The sequence below is a fragment of the Acomys minous genome (assembly GCF_964271855.1).
Source record: "Acomys minous genome assembly, chromosome: 15".
Lineage (NCBI taxonomy): Eukaryota > Metazoa > Chordata > Mammalia > Rodentia > Muridae > Acomys > Acomys minous.
Window position 1 is genome coordinate 30,521,051 of NC_140497.1, and position 20,315 is coordinate 30,541,365.

The 20,315-nt window shown below is 43.0% G+C and overlaps 1 protein-coding gene across 1 annotated transcript in view; it reads right to left on the reverse strand.

Moving 5' to 3' along the window:
- The window catches only part of MTUS1 (microtubule associated scaffold protein 1), a 149,696-nt gene extending 130,105 nt beyond the window's left edge, over positions 1–19,591 (reverse strand). Inside the window, 1 exon segment of the mRNA XM_084759662.1 lies at positions 19,250–19,591. The gene's annotated coding sequence lies outside the window, so the exon portion shown is untranslated.
- Positions 19,592–20,315: the final 724 nt, after the last annotated feature.

Below are 20,315 nucleotides of genomic sequence, written 5' to 3' on the forward strand. Positions count from 1 at the left end.
CTACTGGCCCTGGGATTCTAGCATTAGCTTATGGGAGTCTGGCTCTGAAGTCAGCATGCCTCTCTGCCTGTCAGGTGTGCTCCATCCCCTCTGATGTTGGGGGTTTTCTACAGACTGATAAACTGGGGTATGTTCTGGGAGAACAAAGGAATCCATCATGGCCCCCAGGAAACAAAATGCCCAGCCAAGTCCACTCCCTTCCCACAGCCTCAACAGTGGCTACTTTTTTGCATCTCTTAATCAGGAGTAGGAAGAGGGAACTAACTGTTATCTTAGAATTTGGCCTTGAGAGACATGGAGGAATAGATGATGTAATTAATTTTATGAAGCAAAAGTTTTTAATGTGTCTGCTGTTGGGCCATAAGAACAATTTGGGAACCCTCAGAATGGACTGTGTTGCCTTGATATATATTTCTGGGGGTTTAACTCAAAGCCTTCAGCTCTATAAAAATGGTCCTAGAGCTTTCAGTTCTTAGCTGTGTGACAGCCTTTAATTCTACTTGATGGATGGAAGTCAATCCAAATGTAAAACGCTACAATTACTCTTGGCAATCCTCAACAGGAACAACTCCGCAGAACGCTGAAAGGCAATCTCAGATATGCCTAACAAACTCTGAAACCACCAAAGCCACGTAACCCCCTAACCTCACACATCTGTGGGACCTGGGGACATGAGATGACAGCTCAGAATTCAAAGACAGACGAAGGCAGGCAGTAAGGATTCTCACTCAAGGATAGGCGAGAAATGGGCTCTACACACCAACCCATCCACTATCTAGAATCTAAGCTTCTCCCGATCCTGCTCCTTTGGTTTTTGTTTGTTTGTTTGTTTGTTTTTCAAAACAGGGTTTCTCTGTGTAGCCATGGCTGTTCTAGACTCACTTTGTAGACCAGGCTGGCCTCAAACTCACAGAGATCCTGAGTGCTGAGATTAAAGGCATGTGCCACCATGCCCGGCACCCACTTGCTTTTAACGGCAAGGTTTCTTCTGTGTAGTCCTGTCTGTCCTGGAACTCACTATATACACCAGGCTGGCCTCGAACTCAGAGATCCACTTGCCTCTGTCTCCCAAGTGCTGGGATTAAAGGTGTGAACCACCACCACCACCACCACCACCAGCCTCACCCCCTCCCCTTTTAAATAAATAGTCCACATATGCCTTTCTCCAAATGACTCTGATCCTGTAAAAAGATTTTACATCAGAAGTAAATGAACATTTCTCCTTTGGGGTACTAATTTCCTAGCTTAACTGTCAGAGGCAAGCTGGCCCAGAGAGACATGTGTTCACATGAGATATGCAGCTCAGACTGGTCTGGATCTTGATGTGTGACACTCCTGCCCCAGTCTCCTAAGTGCTGGGATTGTATGTGTGCACCCCAGCTTCATTCTCCACTATTATATAAATATGTAAGGATATATATATATATATATATATATATGTGTGTGTGTGTGTGTGTGTGTGTGTGTGTGTGTGTGTATCCATATAGATAGATAGATGGATATATATATATATATATATATATATATATATATATATATATATATTCCATTTCTCTATAATTATTATCTTAATATAAGGCATTTTCAAAAGAGAAATCAACCTTGTGTCACTATCACACTAAAGAGCCTCCAAGTTAGGAAGCTGCATAACAGCACTCAGAACAGTCCTGAAGAAGCTAATGGTTTCTGGACTCAGGCAGTTCCTTTACACGCCAATTCTGCCAGCTTCCTCCTCCCTGTTAACAGGGGGCCTTTTCATATAGTAGCTTTCATTCAGTCAACCAATATTTGATTTTCTATGTGCTAGCTGTTTGGCCACGACTGGGGCCACGGTGGTAAGATGCCTTCAAGGAGAAAAAAAAAATTCAAATCAAACAAACAGAAACATTTCAGTAAGGAAAATGCAAATACAAGAAAATGATTACAAAAACTGGAAGAGTGAGGCAGAGGCAGGACAGCCAAGGCTACACAGAGAAACCCTGTGTCAAAAAGCAAGCAAACAAACAAATGCAAAGAAAGAAACAAACAAACAAAAAACCCTGGAAGAGTGAACGTGCCCAGAGCTCAGGGTACCTCAGAGGACCTTCAGGCTATGCATGTGGAGAGGTCAGCAGGGAATCTCCCTGAGGATGAAGATGCCCTGTGAGGCCTTCTCCGCCTTTCTCAACCCTCATGTTCTCTCCTGAACTCTAGAGAGACAACACAGGACTACCAGTTTTAAACCACCATCAAGAGCATGTCAAACCAAACCAACTCAACCACTGTGACATTATTAAGGACATTTTTGGCACAAAATGGAGTGCACAACTACAGATTTTTTAAAAAATCCTTTAGCTAGGGTTCTATAAACTTAGACTTACGAAAACCTTGGCACATTGTGAGTCCACGTCAACAATCCTGGGAAACACTTTCCTACCAAACACTCTTGGCTCCTGGATCTGCATCTGGAACCTCTGAGCTAAAAGTAAAAGGCAGTCGAGGGCTATGGGGACAATCACCCACCCTGTAGAAACACAGACAGACAGAGGGGGCCATGCAGAGAACCCTGTCTTAGGGAATTTGGGGGGGGGGCACGTACAAGATAATTCCATGCAGGCCCAGAACTCAGCATCACCAACTGTGGGGTCCCTTAGGAAGTCACCTAACTCAAGTGCACTGTTTTGTATCAGGATATTTGTTATAAACAAAAAAAAACAACAAAAAAACCCACCACTTTTTAAAAAAGATTCTCTCCTGCTACACATTGCTCACAAGCGTTGTGAAAAGGGGCTGAAAGATGATCTGAAGCTTCTGAGTGTGCAAAGCACTTAAGAATTGTGTGAACGGTGTGCAGCACACCAAAGGACTGAGAGGCAGAACTCCCTCTGACACATTGTCAGGCCATTCATCTGCCCACAGGCATGTGGGGGAAGAGAGTCAGCAGGTGCCTCTTCCACAGACAAGGAAAATGACCCACACACAGCATTCCAAGGCAACAAAAGCATTCTCACACGTTTTATCTCTTAGACAGACAAATCGCATGACAGTCACCTTCCTTGTTCCTCCTCCCTATTTAAGAAATGTTAAGCCAGAGGTATGGAGTCAAAAAATGAACGTTATTGGCAACAAATCCAGTTCATACGTATGAAACATTTTTATGTCTTTTTTTTTTTCCACCCACACAGTTTTTCTGTGTAGTCTTGGCCGTCTTAGAACTTGCTATGTAGTCCAGCCTGGCCTTGAACTCACAGAGATTGGCCTGCCTCTGCCTTCTCAGTGATAGGATTAAAGATGTGTGCCACCACCGCCGGCTGGCATATGAAACTTTAAGGGGTCTTGCTGTCATCTAGGACAGCCAACACCCTAGGCTCAAGCCATCCTCCTACCTGAGCATCCTGAGTAGCTGGGACGATAGGGTTTTAACCACTACACTCACCTCAGACATGTAACATGTCTCTCTTCTTAATTAAACTCATCTAACATTTGGTAAGTCTATGTATATGGCCACAGACCCCAAAGCCACCTGGACATGCTGGGCAGCTGTTGCTCGTGGCCCTACAAAACAGACTCCATAACTGCATTACGCTTGGAAGCCAAAATGATCTTGGCCTCATTTTCCTCACCTATAAAATGTGATAAAAAGAGAGTCAATCACCAGGCGTGGTAGCGCACGCCTTTGATCCCAGCACTCCGGCGATGGAGGCAGGTGGATCGCTGTCGCTGTGAGTTCGAGGCCAGCCTGGTCTGCAAAGTGAGTCCAGGACAGCAAAGGCTACACAGAGAGACCCTGTCTGGAAAAACCAAAGGAAAGTCAATCCATTTCATAGCACTGTTCTGGAGCTAAATGAAGCTTTTGGAAACTTCCTGGCAATTGCCAGCTACTGCTGTTATTTTAACAACCTTCTGTGACATGCTTAATTATTACCCTCACGTTACTGATAACCAAAGGCTGACAACTTGTTCATCTAGCCAATAAAACTTTTCAGAGTGAGGGAGGTATCTTAAGTCCTGATTGCTCTGTTAGTTGCCCAAGAATGTATTTAACAAAAACTGATAGCTGTATGCTTAAGTTAGAAGCATTTCACTTCATGGTACTTAATTATTTTGGAGAGATAGGGTCTTGCTATTTAGCCTAGGCTCAATCTAAAAATCAACTTCAGATCCTTCAGCCTCAGCCTCCTGAGTGATGAGGGTGTGCACCAACACACCAATCTCATTTTGTCTTAATTTATTTTTCAAAGATCATTAACTGATAAGCACCCATGTGTTGTCTGGAATATAACTACTACATGTTGGGGCCAACAGATTGTTTTGGGTTTTTTGTTTTGTTTTGTTTTGTTTTGTTTTGTTTTGTTTTGTTAGATCTTGTTCTGTTAAGTGCTTTCCAACTAATCCTTCCTACACACTTGAAATACTTGAAGAACTGCTGCTGTTCTTCGTTCTGCTTACTCAAAATTCTAAGCTGTACTGATCCAGCCTGGATATGTCCACTTTGGCCCCCCTTACCCTGTAGCCAGAACCTGAACAGAAACACATCAGAATCACCAGCCAAATAAACTTCTGAGAATCCAAGTCAACATTCTGCAACAATCTATTGAGCAACTATAAATACAAAACACCCTAAATACTCTGGTGTAGAGAGATCTACAAAAGTTTGAGTTTTTTACTCATATCGTTATCCTGTTATGAATAATCTGTACAATTTCATCAAAGCAGAAATCATATGCAGGGGTCAAAACACACATCAAGTTCTAAGACAGTACTGAGCCAATAACGACACAACCCTCCTTACAAAAGTGAATCATTAAAACCAACCCGTTTGTGCCCAGTGCTTACCAAGTGTGGTCAAAGGCTACACAGTCCAGCTAGGGAAATGACTCCTTTAAAAACTGCTTGCTTTTTGACGATTGTATCCAGCTCATTAAAGAAGGTACCTTGAAGGTAGCACGCACACTACTCGAGGTCACTGCGGTGAGGAGAATGAGCAGGGCTTAGGGTTGAACTAAAATCTCTTCCTGGTACTGTTAAATGACCATGAACAGCTTCTCCTTCAGGAGCTTTGAGCAGTCACTAAAAGGAAATAATTTTCCATCTAAATCCTGCCAAGACCAATTGAAAAATGTCGTTATGTACGTGTAGTTACGCAAACTGGCACCTCACTTTATACCTCCCAACCTTTATTAAACATCGACTTCCTGTACTCTTTTCTTGAAAATAACTGCCTGTCAGACTTTCCACTGGCCATAAAATGTCTCTTGACCAGAAGGGCAATGTAGGCATACATGTAGTGCACAGTGCGGCCAAAGTTAGAGTCATTCTCTACGAAGAGCCTACTTGAAAGTCCTAACACTGTATATTCCTTGGAAGGCCCTTGAGAGAAAGGCCTGATCATCTTTATGGCCAGAGGACACTGTTGAAGCTCAGATGTAACTGGGGACATTAGCCTCTTCCAGTTCCAGATGGCACTAGACCTCACCTCCTAGTTAAATTTTCACCTGGAACTATCTCGACGTCCCAGTGTTACCTATCTCTGCACAGCTCAAAAGTAAATGGACTCAATGGATTTGTAGAAAAAAAAATATTCCACGAAAGAATGCCTATTAGTCTTTGGTTAACATTCAAGATGTTGGAATGCTAATTCTGCAAAACATAGGGGACAACTACATGACTCAGATGATCATTCTTTGGAATTATGTCTTTTCGAAAAAGCAATCTGAGCCTGGCAGTGGTGGTGCACGCCTTTAATCCCAGCACTGGCGGGAGGGGGGGCAGAGGCAGGCAGATCACTGTGAGTTCTAGGCCAGCCTGGTCTACAAAGTTAGTCCAGGTCAGCCAAAGCTACACAGAGAAACCCTGTCTCAAAAAACCAGAAAAGGAAGAAGAAGAAGAAGAAGAAGAAGAAGAAGAAGAAGAAGAAGAAGAAGAAGAAGAAGAAGAAGAAGAAGAAGAAGAAGAAGAAGAAGAAGAAAAAGAAGGAGGAGGAGGAGGAGGAATCTGAAAACTACAAAATCTTATAGAAATGGAAAACACCACCCAGCACCACACAAAAGGCCAAGACTAAAGGATCATGAGTTCCAGGCCACCCTAGTCTACACACAAAGCCCTGTCTCAAACATTGGAGGTGATGGAAAATGAAGAGGGAGGCAAGGCAGTCTATTGTCGCTGTTGCTTTGTTTTTCAAGACAGAGGGCCTCATTATGTAGCTCCAGCTGGCCTAGAACTCACTATGCAGACCAGACTGACCTTAAAACTCACAGAGATCTGCCTGTCTCTGCCTCCTGAGTGCCAGGGGAAATTTTTAAAGGAATGCAATAGATTGTTATGATCTGCAACTGTCAGCTTCCCATTTGGGATAATAATAGCTTACAACACTGAAGATTCTGTTTTACAGTCTGTACTTAAAACATAGGGGAAAAAATAGTTTTGAATGAACCAGTTAACTTATGCTGTTTAAACTTTCACATATCCGCATCATCATGTAACCTTGATCTCCCTTCAACACCAATATATAGAAGATGCTAGCACCAGTAAACCCATTATTGGGAATAGCACCCTTCTATTAGAAGGAAGAATAAATGAACAAGTGCCATCTTAACTTACCCAAAGACAAAGCATTTCTCCAAATAGCTCTGGTCTCCAATTTCCATGTGTGTGTGTGTGTGTGTGTGTGTGTGTGTGTGTGTGTGTGTGTAATAACTCTTGTGACTGGCTATGCCCAACACACAGGGCTGATGCTCTAGCTGAATAGAAATGTTCCTAATGTGCTTTGAGCACAAGGCATTTTCCAAAAACAAGGACACAAACAAGCTGGTGTGTTCCAAAAACATACACTGTAGTGTATGTGTACATAAATAGTGGCATTTGCAACTGACTTGAATATGAGTGTTTTAAACTAAGTTAAAGGTGAACTATGGGATGACGGGTCTTCAGTACTTTATAGTCAATGCACATCAAAGTGATGACTCAACTCTAAGTATTTTTAGAATGTGCTGGTAGCAAGTGAACAAGGGAGTTTACAGACTGTATGAAAGAAGTGAGCATCTGCCTTCACTGAAAAGATTCAGCTCAAACAGAAGAAAACACCAGGAGTTCAACAAATTCAACACTCAGAAGAAAACCAAGAGGTGACAAAACTGCAGTCCAAGAATACATAAGGGTAGATATCCCTCCGCAAACCGATCATTTTCGAGAGAGGGAGAACAGCACTAGGCCCTTGTGCCTGAAGTTTAAATCTCACCAAAGCTCCAGCAGAACCAGGCAACACCTTCACCAAAGCCGAGTCAGGATAGTTACAGGAGCATCCTCCTAGGAATCAGGAGATTTAAGGCAGACAAAGGTAGGTTTACTAGTGCCTGTCTATCATACCCTGATACCTGGCACTGTGGGAGTGGAACCCCAAGAGACATGTACTATCCTGCAGATCCTGACCGACAACTAGGGGGCAGGGGGAAAGAGGTAACTTACTAAGATCACACCACTAACACAGAGGATGGAAGCCATGCACCCAGTTTTACCTAACCAGTCAGCGTACATGTTCCCTGCTATGTGTGCCGGTCTAAGTGTACTGGTTCTCTAACAAAATATGTCTCTCCAAGGTCTCTTAGCTGACTGTCAAAATGACAAAACCGAGCTATATTATTCCTAATTCTTATAGAACATGAAGAAAAGCAACACTCGACACTGAAGAGTGCTAAGAAACAAAACAAAACTTAACAACAACAACAAAAAAGTTATGCTAAGCTAGAGGGGGTGGTAACGCCAGCAGTTGGAAAGCTGAGACAGGAGCTTAAGAGTTTGAGGCCGTGAGAAGTTTGATGTCAGCCAGCACTACCCAAGACCCTGTCTCAAAACAAAAGGGGAAGCAAAAGATAATTTTATCTCAATTAAAATCTACAACATTAAGCTAGGCGTGATCTCACAAACCTTTATTCCCAGTACTTGGGAGACAGAGGCAGGTGGCTCTCTCTGAATTCAAGGTCAGAGAGTGAATTCCAGGACTGCCAGGGCTAAACAGAGGAACCCTGCCTTAATAAACAAAAACAGACAGAACAAAAATAACTCCTCCTCCATTTCCCCCCCCCCCAAAAAAAAACCCTTCAACATTATGAGACTTAAAATATAATGCAGTTCTTTCTTGGTCTGTTTTGTCTTTCAAGACAAGGTTTCTCTATATAGCCTTGGCTAGCCTAGAACTCTCTCTGTGGGCCAGGCTGGCCTCAAATACAGAGAGATCCACCGCCTCTGCCTCTCTAGTGCTGGGACTAAAGGTATTCACCACCCTACCCAGCTTATAAGGCATTTTCAATAATCACATCTTTAATTTTAAAAAGGCTAATATTTTTCTAAAAATAAATATAAGGATTTTCCATGCCTCCATTCCATTTTCATTGGCTGGACAAAGCTTTATAATCACAATAGAAATTTAAAACTCAGTAGACCCAATTCCATAGTTATAGTATGAAATTCCTAAGGTAATACCAGAAAGCAACAGAAACATTTCTTAAACATGAAACAAATAAACAAAAAAAGCAATATTACTTTATAGCACTAAAATCAGCTTCAATAATCAGAGACCCTAATGAGCTAGCAGAACGTTTCATAGAAATGGAAACTGAGCACAAATCTTACTAAATACGAGGGAGAGCATTCTCAGACTGAAAAGTCATCTGGCTTCCTCTGTAAGTTGTAAATACCTACAGCCCTCTAAAGAGAAAGCAGCCCACATCGCTATTCAAGAGAAATGGTCAACTTGGGACTGTCTGCACACATGGAGATACTAAATTACCACAGGTAGAATTAACTCTGTAAAAGTATTTGCATGTGGGTGTGCCAGATATCCCGAGTGTGGCACCTCATAACTATGTAAGAGCTTCACCAGGAATCTCTGCACCTTCCCTGCTCTCCCATGCTTGGCTCCCTAATGCGTTCGTTCCCAGAAACCAAGACAGGCTGAGCTGCCTTCAGCCTTTGCCCGCTGAATAACAATGAATGAAGGTAAGAACGGGTGAAAGGTAAGAGACGGAAATGAAGAAAGTGGATAAAAATACCAAGGAAACAAGCATCTGACTTAAAAGAGCTCCTAGCATCTCTAACTGGGGAAAGCACCCTCAAATTCCCACGCCACCTAAAAGACTCATCACACAAGGCTGCATCGGTCACTAAGTAGAAACGCACCCAGCACCATAAGGTGCTCTATTGTCCAAACGCTTACAAAAGGTAGTGTAGAACAGTACTCGGCAAGTGAGGGATGTAAATGTCAGATGAGGAAAGCTGTACTGCCACTAAGCAATTTTATTTTATTTTTTTTAAAAACTGTTTGTGCCACAGGTGTTGTTGGCACATGGATTTGCTCCCAGTAGTGGCGAGGCAGAATCAGAAGGTTCTCTGTGAGTTCAAGGCCAAACTTGGTCTACATAGCAAGTTCCAGGCCAGTCAAGGGAACACAGTGATACTCTTGTCTCAAAAAATAAATAAGAGATAAGAACTAAGGCACTGTTTGCAGTGGGTGGGATCTTGGGATTGAACCCAAGAGGCAAGCACTCTACCACTGAGCAGTTCTATAACCTCACCTATTCTTTTTTATGTTTTATTTCAAGGCAGGGGCTCGATCACTTGCAAAGTCTGGCCTTGAATTTAGAATCCTTTTGTCTCGGGCTCCTGAATAACCAGATAACCAAGACTGGCAAGGAGTCTTTAGATACCAAATTTCTTACCAAACCTTGTCCAAGACAGCAGGCATAGTTTCCAACGTAGTGGAGACTTTAATAAATTATGTGTTAACAATTTGTGGGACTATTTCTAGCAACAGAAATACTAACACCTTCTGGGGCCTGAAGCCAAATCCCTTCCGAATCTCGGCCCGTCTACCTTGCAGTGTTCTGGCCACAGGGAGAGTTCCAAATAGGGCTTGAGACTGAACAAAACGAAATACCATTATTTTAACAGCAGGGATTTTGTTCATGCCTTTTGATCTAAAGAACAGCATGAAAACATAATTATAACTACATGGATAAAATGGCTTGGTTCTGCATGTGGAGTCTAGACTGGGCCATCTAATAAAAGCAAGTTCATTTTTCATAGTCAACAGATCCTGAAAGAGTCGGCAGGCCTTTCTAATCCATTTTTTTTTTTCACTTCTCCAATCTCTAGAGGAATTTTAATTCAGAACAAGGCTGCTCTGCAAGAGATCATATTCCAAGACCTTCTAGGTCTGTGTGACCTATCTGGAATACAGACAGGCCTTTAATCCAAGAAACATGAGCAGACCTGGTATATCAGTGCAAGTTTCAGGTAAAGAAAAGGTTAGGTGGAGGTACACGCCTTTAATCCCAGCACTCAGATAAAGGCACGCAGACCTCTAAGCTGTTCAGGGAGTTTAGTGGAGAGTAAGTTGAGAGGCAGTGCAGCAGAGTTGAATTCATAGAATTCAGTTGGTGGCCGTTCAGCTTGTGGAATTCAAAGGCAGTTTTACCAGGACAGTTTTACAGAGACAGGTTAAAGAAAGAAAAGCTAGACATGAGTGAAGACAGAAGGAGCCGAAGGATGAGAAGGAGCCAGAAGATTAGAACATATTGCCAAAGTCAGCATGAGGCCAAGCAGAGCAGATCAGTCAGAGGCCAAGAGAGCAGCCAGTTTGAATCAGTCAGTTTAGAGAGGAGTTTGAGCCCGAACAGCAGAGTTGAACCAGCCAACAAGAGTTCATAAAGAGCTAGAAAGAGTGAGTTTATTCAGCAGTTAAGTCTCAGAGGCTGAAAACATTCTAGGCCTAGATTAGATTGTATGGAGGCTAGAAGCTTCCAGGACTAGGCCTGGGTTAGCAGACAGAAGAAGTACCAAGCCTTGGAGATGACAATTAAATCAGTCAAATAAAAGATGCATTCATACCAATCCTTGCTGGTATTTTGGAGGTTTGTTTGTTTATTTTTGTTTTTTTGTTTTTTGTTTTCTTTTTGAGACAGGGTTGCTCTGTGTAGTCATAGCTGTCCTGGACTCACTTTGTAGACCAGGCTGGCCTCGAACTCACAGCAATCTGCCTGCCTCTTCCTCCCGAGTACTAGGATTAAAGGTGTGTGCCACTACCACTGGGCTACACCAATCCTTGTTACTCAAGAGCAAGTTGGACCTCACTTAAGTCAAATCTATAGGGTTAAGCTAGTAGCAATAGGCAAATAAATTTCTATTATGTTCCATGCCTACAAATGAATATGATGCCAGCATAGGAGTTTACTGTATAATAAAAGGTAAGACATATAGTACAGGGTTATTTGGCTAGTATTCTAGTAAATACAATTCGGTCAGCTTGACAGAGTGGGGAAGGAGAGGGTCTATGTTTGAATGGCATACTATTTTTATTCCATGAAGCTACCTGAGTTATGCTTTAAATAGAAAAACAGCTTCGACTTAATATCATTAATCAGTAACAATAATCAAAAAAATTTACAAGGGGCTGAACACACTGCTGCTCTTCCAAAGAACCAGGGTTTGAGTCTCAGCAACCACATGGTGACTTACAACCATCTGTAACTCAAGTCCCTGGGGACCTGACACCATCCTTTGGTCTCTGTGCAAATTCAGGCAAAGACTCATTCATAACATTTCAATTTTAAAGTCAGGAATGGTGGTACATGCCTGTAATCCCAACACTCAAGAGGCAGAGGCAGGTGGATCATTGTGAGTGAAGCCATCCTGATCTACAGAGTGAGTCCAGGACAGCCAAGGCTACATGGAGGAACTCTATCTGGAAAAGAAAAATCAATAATAATAATAATAATAATAATAATAATAATAATAATAATAATAATTCAATTTTGTTAATGTACTAGGTGAACATAAAGGAAATTAACTTCTCCTGCGACACCAAATGCTGTTTAACATCTCCTATGAACTGCCTATTGGAAATAAAGTGAGGAACTATTGACTTTTCTTCCAAATTGGTGTATGTGTAAATAACACCTGGGTTAAATATTACCAAGTTACCAATCTACAAAAGGCATAGAAGATAAGCTGACTCCCACCAGCCTAGACCTACAATCTGTGGCAGACATTTTTAAGCTACATGTTTATCTACAAAAGAATGTATCTTTATACTTCCTCTTGTTATTCTAAGTATTTTCCGAGGCCAATTTAGGACCCAAAATTTCCTGGAATTCTTTCACTTTAGGTCAGAGGAACTGATCAATTTGCCCTCAAACTAAGACTAAGGTAAGCATAAGTTTGGCATCACATCAGGCTTGCGGTGGTCTGACTACAAACTGCCTCTATAGACTCATGTACTTGAATACTTGGTCCTTAGAGAGTGGCACTATTAGAGGGTGTGGCCTTGTTGAAGGAAGTGTGTAACTGTGAAGGAAGGCTTTGAGGTCTCACATATGCTCAAGCTATACCCACTGTGGCACACAGTCTCCTCCTGCTGCCTGCTGACCAAGAGGCAGAACTCTCAGCTCCTCCTCCAGCACCATGTCTGCCTGCACACTGCCATGCTGCCTGCCATGACGATAATGGACTAAACCTCTGAAACTGTAAGCCAGCCCCAAATTAAATGTTTTCTTTTGCTGGGCCATGGTGGCACACGCCTTTAACCCAAGCACTTGTGAGTGGATCTCTGTGAGTTCAAGGCTAGCCTGGTCTACAAAGTGAGTGCAGGACAGCCAAGGCTACACAGAGAAACCCGGCCTCGAAAAACCGGAAAAAAAAATTTTTTTTCTCTTTTATAAGACTTGCCATGGGTATGTTGTCTCTTCAAAGCAATAAAACGCTTAAGACAAAGCTTAAAACACAATTGATTTGCAATGTTCATGTCTGTATTAAAAGCACGCTAAGGTATATAGTGCCCTAGAAATCTTTTCCGAAGCATCTCACTCAGGCTCACCAGCCTGCCATGCCTCTCAGCCTGCTTTCTCCACACAAACTTGCCAGTTTCCCCACACCCTACACTAGCCTAAGGTGATGTCCTTGCAGCCTCTATCCTCCTTTCCAGTTAGTCCAAGAAATACATGGGACACAAGTTCATTCTTTCACTGTTCAAACAGATTTTAAGGAAGTCTACACACAGCCAGGCATGGTGTCCCATGCCTTTAATGCCTTTAATCCCAGGCAGATCTCTGTGAGTTGAAGGCCAGCCTGGTCTAGAGTCTAGGTCAGCCAGAGCTGTTACACAGAGAAACCCTGTCTCGAAAAAACCTTAAAAAAAAAAAAGTCTACACACACAAAAAACAAGCAATGGTGTCTTAAGAGAAACTTAAAATAACTTTAAGGTTATATTAAGTTTCACAACCTCAAAACAAAATATATGGTGAAACCTGTATTTTCTCTTACACTTATTTGTGTAACTAATACACACATATATATATGCATTTCTATAAATACCTTTTTACTGTTCTTCAATATGTTCTTCAAAATGTAATCCAACTGGCTGGCCTTAATAAACAAAAAGTTTGTTATGTTAAAGATTTGTATCGATTCTATACTTCTGGAGTCTGGAGGCTATTAAATGTAACATGCCTAGCCACAACCCAGAGCAAATTAGCTCACTGTATAGGAAAACAAAATTTGAGTGTATTTTTCTACAAAGTAAAGATAAAAACCCCAAATATATCATCCAAAAAATACACTTTTCCTCCTTTATTTTGGGCCAAGAGAACAATGGGCCAAGAGAAATAAAAATGATGCTTCGGGCCATCCTGGAAATACTGCTCACAAGAAAAGGTGACTGATTTCAAGTAACACTGATGTCATTTCAAAAACTGTAGCTGCCGTCAAGACGATCTTTTATGAAGTTTGGCTTAGAAATAAGCATTGTGAAGAAGAAACTCACATTCAATTCCTAATTATACTGAACCATCCTGAGCAGAGGAAAGCAATTGCATCCAAAGTCTGCATGCTTGTCAAAACAGATTTCTTAAAAACCAGGCTTCAGGCTAGCTGAGCCATTCCAAATAGCCTCTCTTTTCCTTGGGAGGATCACAACATACACTGTCTAGTGCTCACTTGCTCTCTGTCTACATGTCTGTCTGTCAGTTGGGTGCCACCTCCTCCTGCTGAAGTATCTTTGGACACCCAAATATAAACCCTGAACAACAATTCTTTTTTTTTAATTTTTTAAATTATTTTGTTCATATTACATCTTGATTGTTAGCCCTTCCCCTGTTTCCTCCCATTCTTCCCTCCCTCCCACTTCCCCCCTTCTCCCCTCCCCTATGTCTGTGATTGAAGGAGACCTCTTCCCCCTATATATGCTCTAAGAATATCGAGTCTCTTCTTGCTATCCTTCCTCTGAGTGCCGCCAGGCCTCCCCATCCAGGGGACGTGGTCAGAAAAGGGGCACCAGAGTTCGTGTGAGAGTCAGATCTCACTCACCACACAACGGTGGAGAATATCATGTTCGTCGGCTACGTCTTGGTAGGGTGAAGAACAATTCTTAACTCTCAGTTTGGTGGATCACCCATAGAGCATAAGAACAGTATGCAAAGGGTTAGTCAGGCATGGTGGCACATGCCTGTAATCCCAGCAGTTGGGAGGCAGAGGCAGGAGGATCTCTGAGTTTGAGGCCAGCCTGATGGAGTCCAGGAGAGCCAAGGCTACACAGGGAAACCCTGTCTTTAAAAAACAAAAAAAACAAAGGGGGGTTGATTAATAATCTTGTTTCTTTGAGTAGGGTCTTCAAAGAGATAAAGGGTACTCTCACTTCCAGAGTAGAGCTAGCTCAAGCTTGGGAAGGCTTTTTGTCCCTTCAAAAAAAAAATAGTTTAATTTACTAATAATGATAGAAATTAAGCAGAAATGGTGGTGCACACCTTTAATCCCAGCACTCGGGAGGCAGAGGCAGGCAGATCACTGTGAGTTCCAGGCCAACCTGGTCTACAAAATAAGTCCAAGACAGTGTAGGCTACACAGAGAAATCCTGTCTCAAAAAGCCAAAGAAGAAGAAGAAAAAAAGAAAAAGAAAAAAAAAGAAATTAATTAGGAAAACACATAAACTATAGATTTGGACATCTTACTTGTATCAGCAACTCAGTATAAAACCAAACTGCAATAATGAATATAAAAATAATCTGGGCTGGGTGGTAGTGGCACATGCCTTTAATCCCAGTACTGAGGAGGCAGAAACAGGCAAGTCTGTGATTTTTGAGGCCAGCATGGTCTACAGAATAAGTTTCAAGATACCCAGGGCTACACAGAGAAAACACTGTCTCAAAAAACAAAAATAAAAAAAATCTGGTAAAAATTGCAAACGGACTATTAAAACATAGATTTCATAATCTCCAGAGCTACAAATTAGGATACTAAAGTCCAAAGAGAATAAACATTTGCTGGTCATCAGAAAAACTGTAACCATTTGAGCTGTTAGAAAAAAATAAATAAATAAATATATTTGTTCAGAGAAATATATATATGCTCTCTGAATAGTCCATGTGGATTGTCCATCATATGTGAACTCTGTAGAATTCTGTAGACTTTGACAGTTTCTGACATGTAATCCAAGCTGACCATACTTTCTTACTTTGTAGCCCACACCAGTCTTGAACAACGCTGATCTTACCGCCACCACCTGCCTCCCCTCTGCAGTGCCACCATTGCAGTCACACATCATTAAGACCCAGCTCTGGTCATGATCTAACCAAACACACGTGATCCATTGCCACCTAGCTCTGGAATACTGATGAGAACGCTGTCGAGTTTCTTGCTGTGGCAACGTCACCTCTTTGGGTACCATAAAAATGCCAGCTAAGGGGCTAGGGAGAGGATTCGATGTTTAAGAATACCTGCCGTTCTTGTAGAGGACCTTGGCTCAGCTCCCAATACCCACATGCTGGCTCACAACCATCTGAAACTCCCAACTCCAGGGGATATGATACCATGTTCTGGCCTCTGTGGACATCAGTCATACAAGTGGTGTACATACATACAATCAGGCCAAATATTCATGCACATACAATCAATTTAAAACAATTTAATGCCAGCTAAAACGTTCCTGCAAAGACATCTCTAGATTTTGAACTGTTGGTTCTGTTGATAGGACAGAACACATTACAATAGCATCAGTAAACTCAAAGGCTCACACACTATACACCCATACTGATAAGATAGACAACAAGTTAAAAGGGATTTTTTTTTCCAGAATGCTAGGAAGCATAGATCTATGTTGAATGTTACCACTGACAAGATACATAGGTGGGGTCATTAGATGGAAGTTGAAGACACTACAAAATACCTAGATTTGAGTGTCTTTATCACTTACTCGGCTTTAGAGTAGGGCAAGGCAAAACATGTTAAGCTTTCTGGCACAGTCTAAGAATTTCAGTGTGTGTGTGTGTGTGTCTGTGTGTGTGTGTGTCTGTGTGTGTGTGTGTGCACACGTGCGTGCACTCAACTCAAGTTTTAGAGTAATTGCAGAATTTCTAGGGGAAAAATATAAAAGATGTCCTAAAGATTAAGTGGATAAACTGTGGTTTCAAGACTCCTCAGGTCCCAAAGAACAAGGAAAAATTTCACCCAAGGTTTATGTAGACTTTCTCTAAATGTTCTGTTCTGGATGAGTACTACTTATACTAGTTCTCCCAGAGCTGGAGTTACAGGCAATTGTGAGCTTCCTGATGAGGGTGCTGGAAACTAAACCCAGGTACTCTTGAAGAAGCAGACTTGCTGTTTCAACAGCCCTAAAAATGTCCTAATGATATACACCACACCAAAAAATAAATAAATAAAATAAAACTGCACAACAGCAGCTACTGCAGAACACAGAAGCTGTAGTGATAGATGTAAAAAGAATCTAACTCAGAGTTCCAGGAGAAATAACAACCATATGTGGTTCTTACACTATGATTCAGAACTACTAAAACTCCATTTGGAGAAAGCCCAACATATTTGGCAACACTGAAGTATACTTGTATAAGTCAACACGTCTATAAATGTGTTTATAGGGCAAACACAAAATGAGGAAAATATCTGCAATATGAACAGATATATGCCAACAACCTGAAAGAGGCTTTTATGAGTAGAAAAGTGCCACTATCCCAAGAGGAAAATGTGATGCTACACTGAATTAAAAAGAAATAAAGCTAGCCCAGCATAGTAGTGCACACCTCTAATCCCAGCACTCAAGAGGCAGAAACAAGCAGATCTCCGAGTTCAAGGCCAGCCTGGTATACAGGGTGAGTTCCAAGACAGCCAGAGATACACAGAGAAACCCTGTCTCAAAATGAAAAGACAAAAAGAAAAGAAATTGGAAACAAAGCTGGGGTTCTTGATAACATCCGCAACCATAGTGACTGGCAATTTAAATACTGGGTTAGCACTGTTCACCTATACAGCTGGCAATAGAACTTCCTTTTAAGGATAATTACCTGTGTTAACAAGATAACACCACAAGAGCCCAGTGCAGGTCAACTTAGCTTGACGAAATAGCTTTGGAAACCAAAAGGCCGATATTTTTAAAGGAAAGTTTTGAATGACCAATTGTGATTTCCAAAGACTTTATTCTAAGGAAACATAACTTGCAGACAGAATATTAAAAGAGATAAATGTTGCAATAGCATATCTAATAACTTTGAATGAAAAGTTCAGCTTGTAAAACAAGGTTTAGTAAATTGATACATCTATAGAATATACTGTGTAACACTAAACCTTAGTTTTGAAGGCTTAAGACAATGGGGGAATTTTCATAATATTTTACCAAGAAAGAGGTTGACTCTTTTCTGAATGTACCAAATTATATACTAATCAGTCAGCCATTCCTTTTAAAGTCAGAGCAAACAGTGTTACTAAGTGAAGTGGCCCGCTTCTTAAAAGCTTAATTCCAGTAACTCGGTTTAGTTTCCAAAAATTCTACATGAGATTTATCCAGATTTCCACAATCCTATTAAACACTACAAAAATTATCCTTGAATTCCTAATGGTTAGTTAAAAGCTATAGACCTCTCTCTCCATACACTAATTTCCCCCATCAATCTAGTTTTAAAAGGAACAGGTAAGGAAGGAGTGGAGGCTAGACATCAGTGATAATCCAGGTGCTTGGTATGTACAAAACTCTTGGCTTGGCAGGGCGTGGTAGTACATGCTTTTAATTCCAACACTCCGGAGGCAGAGGCAGGGGGAATGCTGAGAGTTCGAGGCCAGTCAGTCTACAAAGCAAGCCCAGGACAGCTATGGCTGCACAAAGTAACCCTGTCTTGAAAAACAAAACAACTCTTGGCTCTATCCACAGAACAAAGAATGGGTGCATGCAAAGGTGGGGGAACACAGGTGGGGAAAGTCGACACTAAGTTCTATGCCTTTTTTTTTGAACAGGCCAAAAAGTTTTGTTGGTTTTTTTTTTCTTGCATAACTCTTCTTATGGAATAGAGTTCTTGAGAAATGAATCTGTAAACAGTGAGTTTAAACACACCCACACAACAGAGAATGGATTGCCCTAAAGGAATTGCTGGAGAGAACAAGAGTTGGTGAACAATTTAAACTGATAACCTGTTTCTAAAACACTCCTTATGGAGGTCACAGGTCCAGGGAGGGGCTCCGGATCCCCGGAATCCACTCCCACCCCCTCCCCCACAGTGCCGTGATTTGATACCATGATTGAACTCCAATCACCTGGCAAAACATGAAAGCTCTCTTTCCTCCTGTTACGCCTAAGACTCTGGTTTTAGACAAACAAAATACACTGGATTTCCTTTCGTAGAATAATGACAATTTAAAAATAGCATTTTGAAGAGCGGGGGCCCGCCACGCAATCTAAACTAAAAAAAAAAAAAAATTAAGTCGTCACTATTAAAGTCAAAAGTGAACAAACGACCCTAGGAGAGGAGGGCAAAGACCGCACGTAAAGTCTAGCTAAGTCCACTATTGAGTAATCCCTAAGGTGACCATAGACTTTGGTTTTTCCATAGAATTTGTAAGTACCAGCGGACTGCGGGGAGTAAATCCCGCATGAGGACCTCGGGAACTGCAGCAATCCCCTTTCTCCCAATATTTTCTGCCCTGACTGCTTAAGCTGGGAATGGGCCCCAGCAAGACGCCCAGCCGGAAGCCTGAGGCTGCCAGGTCCTGAGCCGGGGTCCGGCGCCTGGTGGGCGGCTTTCAGCCGCGGGTGCAAATTTGACAGTTCGCCTGGTCTACTGTAAACCCACCGCGCCGCGGTCACTTTCAAGGTGACAGCAACCGCAACCCAAGTCCTGCAGAAGCTGCGCGGGGCCCCACGTGAGCTCAGCCTCCCCACTCCTCCAACTTTGAAACTCCTAGGGTACCCGTCCCCCCTCCCCCAGAAAACCAGTCTGCTCACCGTGAGTGAGTTCCAGTCGCCGCGTCCTAGCTCCACGTTCTCCCGAGGTCCCCACCGCGGCCGGGATGGGCGGCGGAATGGGATCCACTCCGCACTTGCCCGCAGAGCCTGGGAACCAGTCCCGAACCCTCCCGGGAGCCACGGCTTGGAGCTGGGCGTCTTCTGCACACTTGGAGGGCCCAGCCTGGGAGGCGTATGTATCTGAGGCTCCCAGCTAAACCCTAACCCGTACTAGCACCCTGGCAGCGAAGGCGGCCAGGCGGGAACCGGGAGCCCGGGAGCCCCAGCCTCCACGCCCCGGGCCGCGGAGGGGAGGAGCAAAGGCGGAGAGTCCGGAGCTGGATGGCCTCGCCCCTAGCCGCCGGCGGCTCCTGGAACCCAGACAAAGGCCAGGTGGGGGCTGCCGAAGGGGCGGCGCCCCAAGAAACTAACCTGCAAGATGTGCCGGGGTTCCTAGAAGCGCGAGGACTTCCGTGGAGTTCCACTACGATCCCAGCGCCAGTCGGGTTCCCAGGCTGAACGTCAACAAGCCACCAGCCCCGGGGCGTAGGCACTGGACGGCGCTGCACCTGTTGCCACGTGTGTAGGGATGCGACCGCTGCTGACTGCGCACCTAGCTCCCCACCCCCACCCCCACCCCCACCCTGTGTCCTCCGACCACTCACATCCCCGTGGGCGAGCCAAGGTCTGGGGAGCCCAGCTTTGAGGCCCCAGGACCGGACAAGCTAGCAAGAGAGAGGATTGGCTCCTCTTAGGTCCCCTCTCAGCCAGAATCTTCTGTCATCTGGCTTCCCGAGAGAAGCAGAATGCTTTGGGGTTGCAAGGTGGTAAGGTTACATACAGACTTATCAGGCAGGGCTTGCGGCTTTAAGGAACCAGCACTGATTGCTCTTGGTGAGTTCCACCTTTGCTCTGTATTGTCTTCAGACTTCCGAGCAGATTATTAGCGAGCACCTATTAAAGATTAAAGAAACGAGCACTCCAGCTGTTAGATGTTCAAGATAAAAAGGGGGGAGGGAGGTGGCGGGACTCGGAGCAGCTAGGTCTGACCACTTAAAGCCAAAGT